The 15,628-nt window shown below is 40.8% G+C and overlaps 1 pseudogene; it reads left to right on the forward strand.

The window, feature by feature from the left end:
• LOC145407807 (uncharacterized) overlaps positions 1 to 14,842 on the forward strand; it is a 30,021-nt pseudogene extending 15,179 nt beyond the window's left edge.
• The last annotated feature ends 786 nt before the right edge of the window (positions 14,843 to 15,628 follow it).

Raw genomic sequence — 15,628 nt, forward strand, 5'->3', positions numbered from 1 at the left:
AGAAATAACTGAAGGCAAGAAACGTGCGCAGTGTTTCCTTAGAGTTAAATATGAGCGAAAAGCAATATTTTCGATCCGATCATTTCCACATACCTGGACAAGGTGCGTTTTGAAAGACTGGAGATGAGCAGAATGATAAGCAGACTAAAAAAGACAGTTCCTGTTCTTTTCAACTCCACCTCCTGCTCCTGACAGCCACTACGAACTATGTAAAATTAAAACCTCACAAAACTCTATTGTATCACCTTATCTTAATGCTCTTGGTTATTGTGTACCTTACTGTCTTTTCATAAGGGTGCCATACTTATCTCTCTTCGTCCACTATTGCATGCTGGACCTTTCAGAAAAGGTCCAGCGTGCTTCGCGTACTACCTATCGCCAACAGGTATAGGATCGAGTACGCCATGCCTCCAAAATTTCGGATTCGACCTTACTGAACATTTGAAAAGTGCTCACTCCTCTCTCTCTCTCTGGAACACACATTGTGCAGTATCAAGTTAAATGGAAAGCCTTACTGAACATGTATGCTAAGTTTTCTGATATATGTATGCTAAATTTTCTGATATATTCATTGTTGCCAGTCTTCCTTTCTCATCCTGATATTCTCACTGCATATGACCCGCTAATGATAGTGTGTCCAGCCACCTCGATATGAACGGATTTTGATTTTTTTTTTACTGATTATCTTTTATTGCAAGGGCCTTGTTTTGTAGGCTGCCATCTTTTGAGTTCTCTCATGATTCCATAAAAGAAACATGGTAAGGAACGAAAGCCAATACCGATTCTATTTCCAAGCATTAATTGTTGGGTCCGATCACTATTAATTTATGTTCAGCAGTTGACAAGTATATCATTTCAATTATTTGCAGAACAATTATGAAACTCTTGTACGATATTAAAATAAGATTATTGGGTTACGAAGAAGACCATTAGATTTCAATATGCAGTGCTCACTATCTCGTTGTCTATCGTTATGAGGCACATCAGCATTTTGTCGTCAATTATGCATTCATTATTGCTCCCTGTCCGTTCATATTATTTCCATTAATTTGTGCAACATCTCCTTGAGCTCCTGGGCTTCACTCCCTTTCACTTGTATGCATATATTAATGATCACAAGGTACGACCACGCCTCCTCTCCAGGCATACAATTATACAGGGTGTCCTAGGAGTTAAGTCAAAATCTTTGGGAAATGATAGAGGAGGGAATTCTAAGGAAAAAATGTTATATGAACATGTGTCCAAATCCCAACCGTTACGGAGCTACAGTTACTGATGACCTTATGGGTGAATTATGAAGGAGACCATTTTCGCCCATAAAATCATCAGTAATTGTAGCTCCGTAACGGTCGAGATTTGGACACGTCCATATAACATTTTTTGCTTGGAATTCTCTCATCTGTCATTTCCTGAATTTTTTTTTATTTAACTCCCGGAACACCCTGTATGTGTGTTGATCTGTAAGCTAAGGAGGGGACATAAGGGAACGTGTACCCCATCCTGTTTATATATAACATGTCCTTCATTACAGTTATACCCCTATTATACCATTACTCGCCGTCGTGTGTGTGTGTGTGTGTGTGTGTGTGTGTGTGTGTGTGTGTGTGTGTGTGTGTGGGTGTGTGTGGGTGTGTTGCTCTATATGCTAAAGGGCATGAGGAGGAGGCACATTCTAACTGTTTATTGCACATATAATTATTTTGTCCTGTCCGTTTAGCTCGTCTCTGTCTATCCACACCCCCGCCATACTTTCAAGTTAAATTCTATTGACATATCAGCTTTTTCTTCAGGCATGTGTGGATGTTTCTCTAGTTTTTAGTAAGGGAAATAAATACCATAGCACCATTCCCTACACAGAGTATCCTCCCGTCCATCACGCCACTGCAGTACTTCAGGGCAAAACCCTATTGAGCATCTCAGCTTTATTTTCAAGCTTATGTCCTGGAAATTTCTGGGAAAAACACTATCTTGCTTCTTATTGTTCATATCTATAGTTTAGCCTCTGTCCATCACAACCCTTACCATACTCTGATGTAAAATCCTTGTTCAGCATACCGGCTTCATAGATCATCTCAGCTTTCTCTTCACTCGCGAATGTGTGTTGCTCTATATGCTAAAGGACACGAGCGGGGCGTCGTACCCCACCTCCTGCCTTTCATACATCAGAAGGTTACGACACATATCAGGGCTGCTTTACGACGTTGCTTGCAAGGCATCTCGCAAGGCACTGCGACAGCCTTGGCTGAGATAGAGAGCTCCTTGGTGGTTAAGTATCACGTTGGAAATCATGAAATTCTATGTCGGGTGTCAGAGTTATTCGGAGGATTCGAGAGAGGAAACCAGGAACCAAGGTGGTTACGCCGAGGTCAACTGGTGTAAACTTTCCAAGCTTGATGAAAAGGAGGCAGGAAGCACAGTATATCCATGTGAACTTTCCCAGCTTGATGAAAAGGAGGAAGGAAGCACGGTATATCCATGTAAACTTTCCAAGCTTGATGAAAAGGAGGAAGGAAGCACGGTATATCCATATAAACTTTCCAAGCTTGATGAAAAGGAGGCACGGAGCACGGTATATCCATATAAACTTTCCAAGCTTGATGAAAAGGAGGCAGGAAGCACGGTATATCCATATAAACTTTCCAAGCTTGATGAAAAGGAGGAAGGAAGCAAGGTATATCCATGTACACTTTTTAAGCTTAATTGATGAAAAGGAGGAAGGAAGCATGGTATATCTAACAGCCAAGACTAATCCTTAAGTTACAGCTGGAGACTCATTTATTTTTATTTGGCTAACGTCCGAATGTTATGTTATGGCTAATACCATGCGACTAAACTCACTATGGTGAAATATCTCACCATATCGATGGAAAAAAGCCTCCAGTATCTCCTTCAATAAGAAATCGCTTCATAAATCATTAGAATAAATGATATCACCCGTAGGTTATATTTAGATCTATCCAATCTCTGGGAAAAGGCAGGGAAGTGATTTATACGACAGCAACTACGCATTCTGAAGAGTCACTTTTCGTCTTTAAGCATAAGGTTCTGAAATCTTTTAGCCCAAGGATGTTTTTCTTGCTGCTGCTTGAACGTTTTATTCAGGCTAGTAGAGTCCCTTAGTGCCGAAGAAGTCAATGAAGAACATATCTAACCCAGGCTGGAAAGGTTTATCTTAAGGTGGGAAAAAAAAAATCTGCATACAAGTATGGCAAAAATAGCATTCACACAATACATTAAAGGAGTTAAACCTTATCCCTGTCCCCGCCAAACAGTTCATTTAACTTGAAGGTGACCTCACACCACATCTCCAAATTCCCCGTCTGGTGTCATGCCTAGATATTATGGGCCGGGGGGGGGGGAGATACGGGTGAGGATGGGTAGGCGAGGGTTGGGAGGGTTGGTGAGGCGTGGCGGAATAGGTGAAATGTATGTATAGGTGAGGGGAGAGGGGGGGATAGGTGAAAGGGTAGGATTCGGATCATAGTATCACTTCTTACTAACTCAAGACGAATTTATTCAACGTAGATTAATACTAGGCCAGTCAAATTGATGAAACTTTATTCATTGTTAATCTGGTCTCTTTCAGCTTAGCGACGGACAGACAACTACTCTCATATAACTTGTAATTGAGTTTTTGCGTTATACGAACTTGGAGAGAAGGAGGAAGGAGGAGGAGGGAAACCAGGAGACGGAGAGGAAGGGGTTTGAGAAAGGCGGAGAAGGAAAAAATAGAAAGGAAGGAAAAGGAGGAAAAGAAAGTGAGGAAAGGAAAGGTACTTGGAAAAGGAAGAGGAGAAGAGATGGAAAGGGAGGAGGACGAGAAGGAAGAGAGGGAGGAGGAGGAGGAAAAAGGTAGGAGGTTGTGAAGCAAATGGAGGAGGAAAAGATGGAGGGAAGGGTAAGAATAAAGGAGCTTAGAATGCTTCCTGACATATCCTTAACATTTGAGTTCAACATACATAACACTTGTGGTGTCCTGTGTAATAATAAAGCAAACTGCATCCATATTTAGAAGATTATAACATACAAAAAAATTTTTTTACCTTCTCAGCCAAAGGACATGTTTTATTTTGTTTTTCCCAGTGACAAGAGATTTTATGCAACTTAGAAAGGTCGCTGTGCAAGGTTTACACTGATGGAATGTTTCTCACTGATCCTCACTACATCTGTGCTTTGAGGTATCGTGAAATAGACGGCGTGACTACTTTTTCTACTGCTTTTACTGGCCCTATCCCTCTGTTCCTCCTATCCCTGTGGTATCTTCTCTGTCTTTTCAATTAAGTGATCCTCCCTACACATTTGCCTTCAGATTTTGAGGATCAGACGGCATGACTTCTTTTACCACTGTTCCTACCATTGTTCCTGCTCCTATTGTTATTTAATCCTATATTTGTTGCCGGCTATTCCTACCCTTGCTACTGAGTGATCCTACCAATCATACTGACGAATCCTGTGATACTGTCTGATCCTACTTTTGCTACTAATTAATCCTCTCTCCATCACTTTAAGTTTTACCAACCAATCCTACCTTTGTTACTGAATGTTCTACCTCCGCTACTAACTAATCCTGACTTTATTACTGACTGATCCAACCTCTCTACTAACTGATCAACCTCTCTTTCTCTCTCTCTTCAGGTATCATGGATCAGACGGTATGACTACCACCTACTGACTTTCCGATCACAAGCTTAAAGTGGTGATGAAAGGTTTCAGGTCCGTTATGTCAAGCAGGAGAATGTAAGTACTGGAGTGAGTATCAATAGGGAATATGTAAGTAATTAAATATGTAAGTAGGAAAGGAGTGAGTAAAAATATAAGGATGTAAGATGTAAGGAGGCAACACGATGATTATCAATAAGATCTAAGTAACGAAAGAAGTAAAGAAGTACGTAACGTCGTGAGTACCAGTAAAATGTATCTAAGTAAGAACGTACAGCAGTGGGTATCACAAAGTAAGATGTAAGTAAATTAGTAAATGGATAGGTAAGTAAGTAAAGTACCCGAGTCATTATCAGTAATTGTGTCTAGAGCTAATATTAACTACGAAAGGGAAAAAAAGACAAAAAATATAACTTGACGTATAAACAATAGAAGCATTTCCTTCGAAGCGGTAAAAACAAAACAAAGTAAGAAAAATGTAGCTGCTCAGTACACATGATTACCGACGTAGCCAGGCATAATCATATATGATTTTTGTGCACAGGTTGACTGGAATTGTCCCATTGTTGTTGTTTTTCGCTTTTTCGGTTAGCATAACTGGTGGTCGGGGAAACAAATGAATTAGCATACGGACTGGCACATGAAACGCCATTGAAGCTCCGCGCTGTAATGTATATATACCGTAATGTAATACCGCAAAATACATACAGTAAAATACATAATTAATACTGTCCTTCCGTGTTCTGAATACTGGGTAAACACCGACTATATTTTTCGATGTGAAGTTATAAGGCTTTCTAGTTCTCTCACTCTTATTCTTCTCATTTATTTCTTGTGTTTTTGGATCTACCTTCGCCGCACCTTAACTTAAAGGCGGAAATTATGTTGGAATGATGTTGTTGATGTTGGTGATGATGATGATTCTCTTCCCCTTGTTCCTTATATTTTACCCAGTTTCACATTATGATCCCTCCCTTTCTTTCATTTTCTTCCTTTCTTTATTCTCATCCGTTTCTAACTTTAACAAGATCTCACGTGGGCCTTTCTCTCACATCTCCTAAATCTTACACCTACTCTTGTTGCCTTATTTATATCCCCACAGCATACTGGGAGAGAAGGGTGTATCCTCTTGTGGGTATGGTGTCGTGGTGGTTCTAACTTCATATGGGCCTTCTTCTCCCCTCCCACAGGACTGGCAATTGCATACGAAGTATCAGGTACGTGAAGGTCAGAGATGATAGTGTCTACGAGTGTCAAGTGCCGTCACACCCGCCAGTCAGCCTCTTCGCAACGCTCAGAGTCCTAGATAGTTCTTACGTGTCTCTCCTGGTTTAGCTTGGTGTGTGTGTGTGTGTGTGTGTGTGTGTGTGTGTGTGTGTGTGTGTGTGTGTGTGTGTGTGTGTGGCATTGTCATGAGTGTGTGAATTACTGGGTGTGAGGTGTGTCAGTGTAAGATGTACCAGTGCATCTGAGGTTGACTGACATTAATGAATCTGTTACATGGTGGAAAAATGCAAAAAAAAAAAAAAAAAAAAATCCCTTCATATTTTTCCTGTGTCCTAATGTACCTTATGTTCTAACGCACCTTAATGTAACTTAAGTACTGTAGAGCTATCACTCATCCCATCTTGTCTTGATTACTCTAACCCAGTTTCAGATAGCTAGAATAACTTTACGCAATCAATGCTATTTTTCCTTCTCGTTCTCCCCCACATCATCCTAACATGATCATCACTCACGCCAGTCTCCCTCTCTGTCCCTAAACCTGACGTAACCTAACTTTGCCTACTGTCACCCGCCCCATCTCTCTCTAAACCTTACCTAACGAAGCTAACCATCACCTAACCCAAGCCTCTCTCTAGACCTAACCTAACCTACCCTTACCCAACCCCTGCCCTAACCTACCCATGCCTACCGCCACCCAACAGAGGCGACATATGAGATCCTAGGGGGTCCTGAGAAGTACATGACCGTGGGGTCGTGGCAACGGCTGGTGTGTGTACTGAGGGACAACACACAGCCGCCTAACTACGTCCTTTGGTACCACGACGACCAAATGATTAACTATCACTCCACCAGGGGGGTTAGTCATGGTTCCTGTGGTATTGTGCTTAGTTGTGGTTGAGTGGTTAAGGATGCAAGTTTGGTTGAGAGGTTAGGTGTAAAGGTGATGGTAGAAATAATACGCAGCCGCCTAACAATGCCCTCTGGAACCACAACTACCAGATAACTACCACACCTCCAGGGGAGCAAGTAGAATGTGTGGTTGGGTGGCTGGGTGGTTGTTGTAGAACCCTTATAGCAAGGAAGCATTGTTCTTGCTTATTTAACTGGAAAGAGAGAGAGAGAGAGAGAGAGAGAGAGAGAGAGAGAGAGAGAGAGCAACAAAAAAAGGAAATGTCCAGTCAGTGCGTATTAACTGGGACGTAAGAGGCTTAACCCCAGTCAGCCCACAGATCTAAAAGTTTGGTGCGTGTGTGTTGGCTGGCTGCTGACAATTTTTTTTTTTTGAAAGGTTCAGTGCTTCCAGTGTGTGTGTGTGTGTGTGTGTGTGTGTGTGTGTGTGTGTGTGTGTGTGTGTGTGTGTGTGTGTGTGTGTGTGTGTGTGTGTGTGTGTGTGTGTGTGTTCTTACCTAATTGTACCTAATTGTTCTTACCTAATTGTATCTTTACAGGAATGAGTAAAGCTCGTACTGTCCCGTGTCTCAAACCATATTTATCGTACATATCCGTAAATTTCTTAATTGTTTTGGCACACACTATTTCATTCGGTAGTGCATTCCATTGATCAATTGCTCTGTTTGGGAAACTGAATTTCCTTACGTCTTTATCACCTCTCTTCTTATGCAGTTTTTGCAGTGTCCTCTTGCTGATGCTTCTCCATATGTTAAGTAATCATTTATGTCTCTTTTCTCCTTCCCTGATATGCACCTATATAGCATTATCATGTCACCTCTTTTCCTTCTCTCCTGCAGTGTTGGTAGATTCAGTTTATTTAGTCTTTCTTCGTAGCTTAGGTCCCTTAAGCTTGGTATCCGTCTTGTAGCGGCCCTTTGAACTTTTTCAATCTTGTCTATGTGTTTTTTGAGATGAGGACTCCAGACTACTGATGCATATTCCAGGGTTGGTCTAATGAATGATGTTATTATCCTTCTTAGCATGTCTTCATTTATGTATGTGAATGCTATTCTCATATTTGCAAGCAGTGTATACATGTTCCGTACCTTCTCGCTGATGTGGTCAGCCGGAGATAGTCTGTTATTGATAATCACACCTAGGTCCTTCTCTTTTTCTGATGTGTATAGGGTTTTATTTCCTAACTTATAATCCCAATCAGGTCTTTTTCCACTTTTACCAAACTTGATTACATGACACTTGTCCACATTGAATTCCATTTGCCATGTATTACTCCTTTCATGAAGTTTATTTAATTCTTCTTGTAGCTCTTTACAAGAGTCTGTGTTAGTAATTCTCCTTTGTATTTTTGCATCATCTGCAAACATATTCAGATAGCTCTCATTTCCAGTGTTACTGTTTATATCATTTATATGCACTAAAAACATGATTGGTGCCAGCACTGAACCCTGTGGTACTCCACTAGTCACTTCTTTCCATGATGAGTAGTTTCCTCTTAGTACTGTTCTCATTTCTCTTTTTATGAGAAAATCTTGCATCTAACAAAACAGTTTGCATCGAATTCCTCCTTGATGGTACAGTTTCCTTAAAAGTCTTCGGTGTGGTACTATGTCAAAAGCTTTCTTGAAATCTAAATAGATACTGTCCACCCATCCTTCTCTTTCCTGTATTGTGTTTGTTACTCTGTCATAGTAGCTCAACAGATTAGTAACACATGATTTTCCTTTTTGAACAAGTCTTGTTCAAACTTCTTATTATTTTTTTCTTTTAATAATGAAAAATCATTTAGTCTAACCTGGTACAGAGCTTGACTCAAATAAAGATACTAATTTAGGTAATGCCACTGGCCGTGCTGGTTCGGTACGGAGAGCCGACGTCGCACGTCTGCTCTCTCTGACTCCCAGCTGTATGTGTGTGTGTGTGTGTGTGTGTGTGTGTGTGTGTGTGTGTGTGTGTGTGTGTTCACCTAGCTGTGGTTTTTAGAATTTAAGCTAAGCGCGTGTTATCTTTCACGCTTGCGTGTGCTCATGTGTGTGGAGGGGGAAGGGGTGTTTTGTGTGCTTGTTTGCGTTTGTCTTTTTGTTTCAGCATCTGTATGATACAATGACGTCTATTTTGATTTATTCTTGCTGCCTTCAGATAGTTTCATTCATTATCTATCACCTACAAAAGGGGGCGAGAAAATCTTTATCTATCCCTTTACTACACAGACGTGTTTTGTAATTATTCTACCTACCCCCAGTTGATTTTATTCAGCCTAAACGAGAGACCCATTTATTGAAGTGGTTAGGGTAAGTAGTAGTTTATCTCTTCATTTTGGAGGCGTCTTTTGTGTTGTACTTTTGCTGTCACCAAACTATACTGTCCTTGGGCATCTAGACAAATTAGTTCAGCTTTGGAGAGACCCCTTGTAATAAACAGATTAAGGAGTCATGAAAGTGGCCATCACGACTGTCTGGGCAATAAATACACAAAGTTCTGGCACAAGCTGCACGCTGAGAGGATCAACAAAACATAACAATTGACTGAACTTCGGCAACGCGCTGCACAGTTCCCAGCATCACAGATTAATCGCTTGGCAAAAAATGAAAACTGTTGTGGGCATTTTTTTCTAGAAGTGTGATGGGGTGTTGATGTGGTGGTTGGACTGGGAGTCTACGTTAGGTTTATTGTGGGATCTGATCGCATCCAAATGGAGGACACTGACAGCGAGAAATATCTCTTCTCCATGCTGTTATGTACGAATGGGGAAGAGATATATGTATGGAGAACGGTGCATGTGAAAGTTCGACTGCTGTAATGACCGTGTGTGTGTGTGTGTGTGTGTGTGTGTGTGTGTGTGTGTGTGTGTGTGTGTGTGTGTGTGTGTGTGTGAGGTACAGACAGAAAACAAATGCCTACAGGTATATAAAAACAAGGGAAATGATTTGAAAAGTACAAAAGTTAGGTAACTGATGTAAGAATTTCTAAAACATAAATCAGGTATGTCAGCTCCCTCCCTCAGGTACAGGTGGAGAACAACGGTGGCCTGAGTGTGCTGTTTCTGCCAGAGGTGGGCCGCAGGACTCGGGGAATTACACCTGCGCACCCTCCAACGCTAAGACATCCAACACCAACATACACGTCCTGAAGGGTAAGCGCCTTTCTTATTTTGCATTTCTTATTGTGTTATTCTGCTCTCATTGGTTTCTTTATTTAGATTTATCGCCATCATCTTCTCTGTCATATAAATATCATCGCATCGTCATCCTCATTATCATCATCATCATCATCATCACTACCATATTCATCAATAAAAGCATCATTAAAAACTATCTTTGTTAACTTCTGGCAATGCTATTAGTTCATTTTATTCTGCAGCATCGATCTTTATCATCCTACTCATCATTTACTACCTAATTAGTATGGTCATCAATTACTAAATCATAATAAGCTGTAGCATTTTCAATCCACTGCTTAATTGGACGAAGCCACTTCTTTCGGGCCATAGTTATCCTCCTCAACAACATTAACGATCTTTATCATAAGCTTCTGTTATTAATATCGTTATCAATTACTATAATAAGCAGTTGAGGTGGCATTATCAACGTGTATTGTCATTTCCTTCATTATCATCTTATTCAGAATCATTTTTTGTGGTGCTCGTCCCGGGAAGCCATATCCCTGTATCTCTTCTCTAATGCAAAACTAAATATTAATCTCTGGCAAGGAAATGTCAGGTGTGTGTCAAGTGTGTGTCAGGTGTGTGTCAAATGTATGCAAGGTGTGTGTCAAGCGTCAGGTGTGTTGAAGTGTGCCAGGTGTGTGTCAAGAGTATGTCGTGTGTTGCAAGTGTTTTTCGAGTGTTTGTTAGTGTCAGGTGTGTGTCGTGTGTCAAGTGTCATCCACATTAGGTTTTGCAATACAGAATAAATTTATGTCGAAGGTTATCGGAGTTACGGGGTGTCCGTGTCCTCGCATATCTAAAAATTTAGGATGAATGTCAGAAATTGAGTTCAGGATGTGAAAACTAAGATAGTGATCCGTTTAGTGATATTCTGCACACTCCACGCTGACATTAAAATTTTTCTTTGAGGCTGTGTAATGTTTTCTCTTCCTGTATATCCGAGAACAACACTTCCTTTACAGTGCCTCGAAACTGCATCAAAAACTCAGTGATACTTTGCTGGGCCAATATGTATAATTCAGTCGGGTTTAATTATTTCACTGAGATGACGCCTCCCATTTTTTCTTTCTCTCTATGCTCCGAGACTTGCAATATTAGGAGAGCCTTTCTGAATTTAAATTATTAGCTGTCTTTAACCCTTTCAGTCTGAGAGATCTTCCCAAACATTAAAAAATTCATATGGATGAAAGTTATCAGTAAATGTATCGGCACTTGCTATACATTTTACCAAACAACTAATTTGAATGTGATCTGTAAAATACTTGGTTTGCGTATCTTCAGAATCAATAAAGATATTATTAATGAATAATAATAATAATAATAATAATAATAATAATAATAATAATAAATAATAATAATAATCTATCTATCTATCTATTGCCAGACGCCTCAATCCCGTTCGGGGTGGCCACAAACAAATCGCCGCCACGTCGTCCTGTCCCGCGCCAATTCACTGCCCCGCTCCCAACTCACACACCCCTCTCTCATATACTTCTCCACCCCATCCCTCCATCTCATCCTCGGCCTCCCCCTCCCTCTTCCCCCCTCCACCTCACTCACATACACCCTCTTCGTCAGTCTTTCACCCTCCATCCTCTTTACATTGCCAAACCACCTCAGTGTGTTCCTCCTAACGCTCCCTATCACATCTACATCCACACCACAACGCTCCTTTATATCCTCAACTGTCAGCCTGTCTCTCCATGTGACTCCACAGGCTCCTCTTAAATAACTCATTTCCACTGCTGTCACTCTTGACTTGTGACAATAATAATAATAATAATAATAATAACACAGTAGTGCAGACAAGAAATATAAAAACATCACCACCCAAAGGTTCTACGAAATTTAACATGATTTTTTTTTCATATGTTCTGTGTGTCAAGTAATTCTCAGTAACGTGAAACTGAAGCTGATATTTTAATTTACTTTAGCTCCTTCATTGGGACGATAGAAAATTGGTATATTATTTACGTTAACACCAGAGGAATTAGTTCAGCTGAGAGAACAACCAGGCAAAGAGTTAACCTGTTACGTATGATGACGTCTTTTCTAGGCTACGATAGTTCGTTCATTTTAACATGGCCCAGATTTTCCTCCTTATGCAGTTTATTTTATGTAGCCCAGTGTCAGAAGAAGAGAATATTACGGTTGTACATCCTTTCCACAGCACTTCCTTGTGATTAGCATCATATTCTAGTGTTAATCTGTTGTTACAACTCAGCATTATAGGTCGAGGGATGGCAAATTTAGGCCAAGTTAAAGTGAAAAGGGTTTGCTTTTACCCACAGAAGATTTTAGTTATAGACCTGAATAAGTCTCGTGGTAAAGTGCCTAGAATTGATCTCCAATAACCTAGAGAAAAAAACGCCTCATACCCATATACTGTTCGAGCAGCTCATTCTTGCTCTTCTTGGACTTTTCTGTTTAGCAATGGCAGTTATGTTTCGTTCTTTTTATCCACAGGCGGCGAGACCTCCCAAGCCATCCACTCTGGGGCGCCCTCCGTCAGTAGTACCTCGCCTCCGCTGCTGGCGATGCTCTGGGGGCCCCTCACCCTCGAACCATCACCCTCGTCTGCATCGGAGAGTTGGATTGGACCTTTATTATTCATTAATCCATCATAAATCTACCCATCTATCCATCATTCATCCCTCTATCCACATATTTTTTTCCTTGAGCCATCCATCCAGCATCCATCCACCCAGCATCCGCCCACCCAGCATCCGCCCACCCAGCATCCATCTCCTCATGTCTCCTGCTAACGATGCTGCCGCTGCTCTGAGGGCCTCTTACTCTCACTCCAACACCTTCTTCACCAGTGAGTCTGACTATTATTACTGTCATTCATTCATCCATCCAATCATCCATTGTTCTTCCATTCATCATTCTCCCATCCCTCCGATTATCATTCTCATCCAGTCATCCATCTCTCTTCACTCTCTCACCTACTTATACACACCCACTGCTACTCCATCAAACGCACTCTGATAACCACCTCCACTAAACCACTGATCATACCACCCCACCTACCCACTGACACAGACCACCAATTCATCACCTGTCTCTTTCACTCCCCCACTTAACCTCCAACCAACCTTCCCACCTCCCAGCCTCACCCACTACCCCACCTGCCCACCTACCCCTCCAATATCACCCCTCTCACCGGGCCACCACTATAGTCGTTCTATTTTATCAAGGCAGTTTGGGTCGGGCCCTCTGGGACCTCACTCTGTTCGCTGTGTTGCCACATCGTCGCCACACACGTGCGCTCTCTCTCTCTCTCTCTCTCTCTCATATTATATATTAACTACTACTAATTGTATTTTCTTAATTTTTTCTCTTGTTTTCGACTTTTTTTCCACACCACCCCTGAGGTAAAAGTCTATAGGTGCTTTTTTTTTTTTTTTTTTTTTTTAATAGCTTCCATGGCGGGAGACTGACCGAGTATGACCCACTCACGCAGGGCTGTCCCTCGTGTCACCACCTGACAACGTCTCAAAGGCAACGCTGACGAGTCTTATGAGATGTATACTATACTACAGCTTTTTTATTGAATTACATCTATACAGAGTGTTTAAAATTCATTTATAAGTAGTTACTAGCTTAAAATAGGAGAGTGAGAGAGAGAGAGAGAGGTGAACACAAATAATTACACGTGTATCGGCGGCGATGTGACAACAGAGCGAACAATGTGAAGTCCCAGAGCGTCCCACCCAAACTGCCTTCATAAAATAGAACGACTGTAACTGCTTTCCTCTCACCCCTTGCAAATTGCCTTCACTAATGGCTTCCAGTTGGTTGTACCTACATAACGTTATAGATTACCCATTGTCTCTGGTGACCTGTTTTATTATTATTATTACTATTTTTATATTATAGTAGTACTGCTAGGTAATTTTCTGTGGATGAGGGGAGGTCTCTTGTACTTAGGGTTAGAACGATCCCAATTAACTTAAGTGCTACGGTGACATGTTTTTAAATTTTATTCTTGCCACCGTCTCAGGTAATTTAATTTCATTGTAAAGTACATTACTCGTTGTAACAGGATTATCTAAAATCACCATTATTAATTGAAATCTTTATTGATTTGTTTATGTATATCTTTATTTACGTATTTTTTCATCCCGATATATATATCACTCAAAAGGATGGGGTCACGTAATATCCAGAATAAACAAGGATAATATCGACAAAACAATCAGCAGTATGCCTATTGAAATGGCCATGTCAGTCGTTCACACATAACTGCACCCCTCAGACTCCTAGCTCAGCTCACAGGCATAACCATCAGAACACTGATTACTATTACGACATCAAAAGAGAAATAAATTTAAGAGTTTCTACAGATGCGACACTTACACATCACTCCTCGCTTCGGTCGATCAGATATAAAATTCTTACGATGTGTTTTAAAAGCCTGTTCGGCTATAAAGATGGCAACACTGGATTTCGAAACTTGTTGTTTTGCTCTTTCGTCAGTTCTCTTTATTAGATGATTCAGTACTTATGTCCGAAGCTGTACTTTTCGCCAGACGATCATCCAACGAAAAGGAAATTACTCGTGGAAAATATGAGGGACCTCCATTGTAAAAAACTAAAAACAGCATTCTCATTTGCCTAATGTCCTCTCGTCAGCATGTGGAGGTGCCCGGCGCTAAGGTGAGTGGGAGGATAGTGAAGTCAGGTTTGGCTGGGAGATCACGTCAAATGATAGAGTTTTAAATCCAGTGTGTCTTGTTATGATCACTTCATTTAATATGCATTCCATCGAAGGTAATTAAAGCGACATCTTCATCTGTCTTCATGCTGTTATATCTTTATTTTACATTCTTGCTGCCACCAGACGCCTTTATTGGATTTCGGCCCCGAAGGCGTTGAATCACAACTTAATGACACCTTAGTCTAGTCATAGTTTTCTACGTTTCGACCTTCAGTATGGCAAGAATAATATCAAAAGTGCCTCATCGGATTCAGGAGGAACTTGCCTAGATATAACAAGACCAAAGGAGAATATGCCCCGTTGTACTAAAAGGGCTGACTCCTATTACTGACCCTGAGATTGGGGGTAAAGATAAACCCTAAATTTTTTTGCATCATTACTGAAATGCCTGATGGAATAACTACAGAAAAATGACCCTTCCACCTCGTTGCTGATTCCTCCACATGAAATGCAATGCAGCCTAAGAAATTTACTGTACGCTGAGGTACTTCGAAATTACTGACCGTCTCAAACTATGGGCTTAACGTATCTTCTCGCACTCAGTATTAACCCTTTCAACCTGAGGACGTAATTCTCGCTTAATTCTTATCTATAAATTCTTTTGCTCAATTTAGGAAAGACTGGTTACTGAAGAAGCTAACGAAGGCTGCATCTAACCCTTCTAATTCGAAAAGTCTCTCCTAAGTTGAATAAACTGTCTGCAGATAGAATAATAAACTGAAGAGAACGTACAAACTGAACAGGTTAATGAACAGTTCGTAAGAGCACTTTCGTGAAAGGCTTGCGCTTTTGTCATGAAAATTGTAAATGGGAGGTTCGCGCTAAGCATTTCCCGATTATTATTGTCATTCACGTACCGATTTCCGATGCTGTTATTACCTTTGCGGGTAATCTGATATATTTTCATTTACATTGTTATCACCATTATCACTGTCAGTATCGCT

Source organism: Coenobita brevimanus, chromosome 74, assembly GCF_032717465.1.
Source record: "Coenobita brevimanus isolate Jiangsu-jjx chromosome 74, ASM3271746v2, whole genome shotgun sequence".
Taxonomy (NCBI): Eukaryota; Metazoa; Arthropoda; class Malacostraca; order Decapoda; family Coenobitidae; genus Coenobita; species Coenobita brevimanus.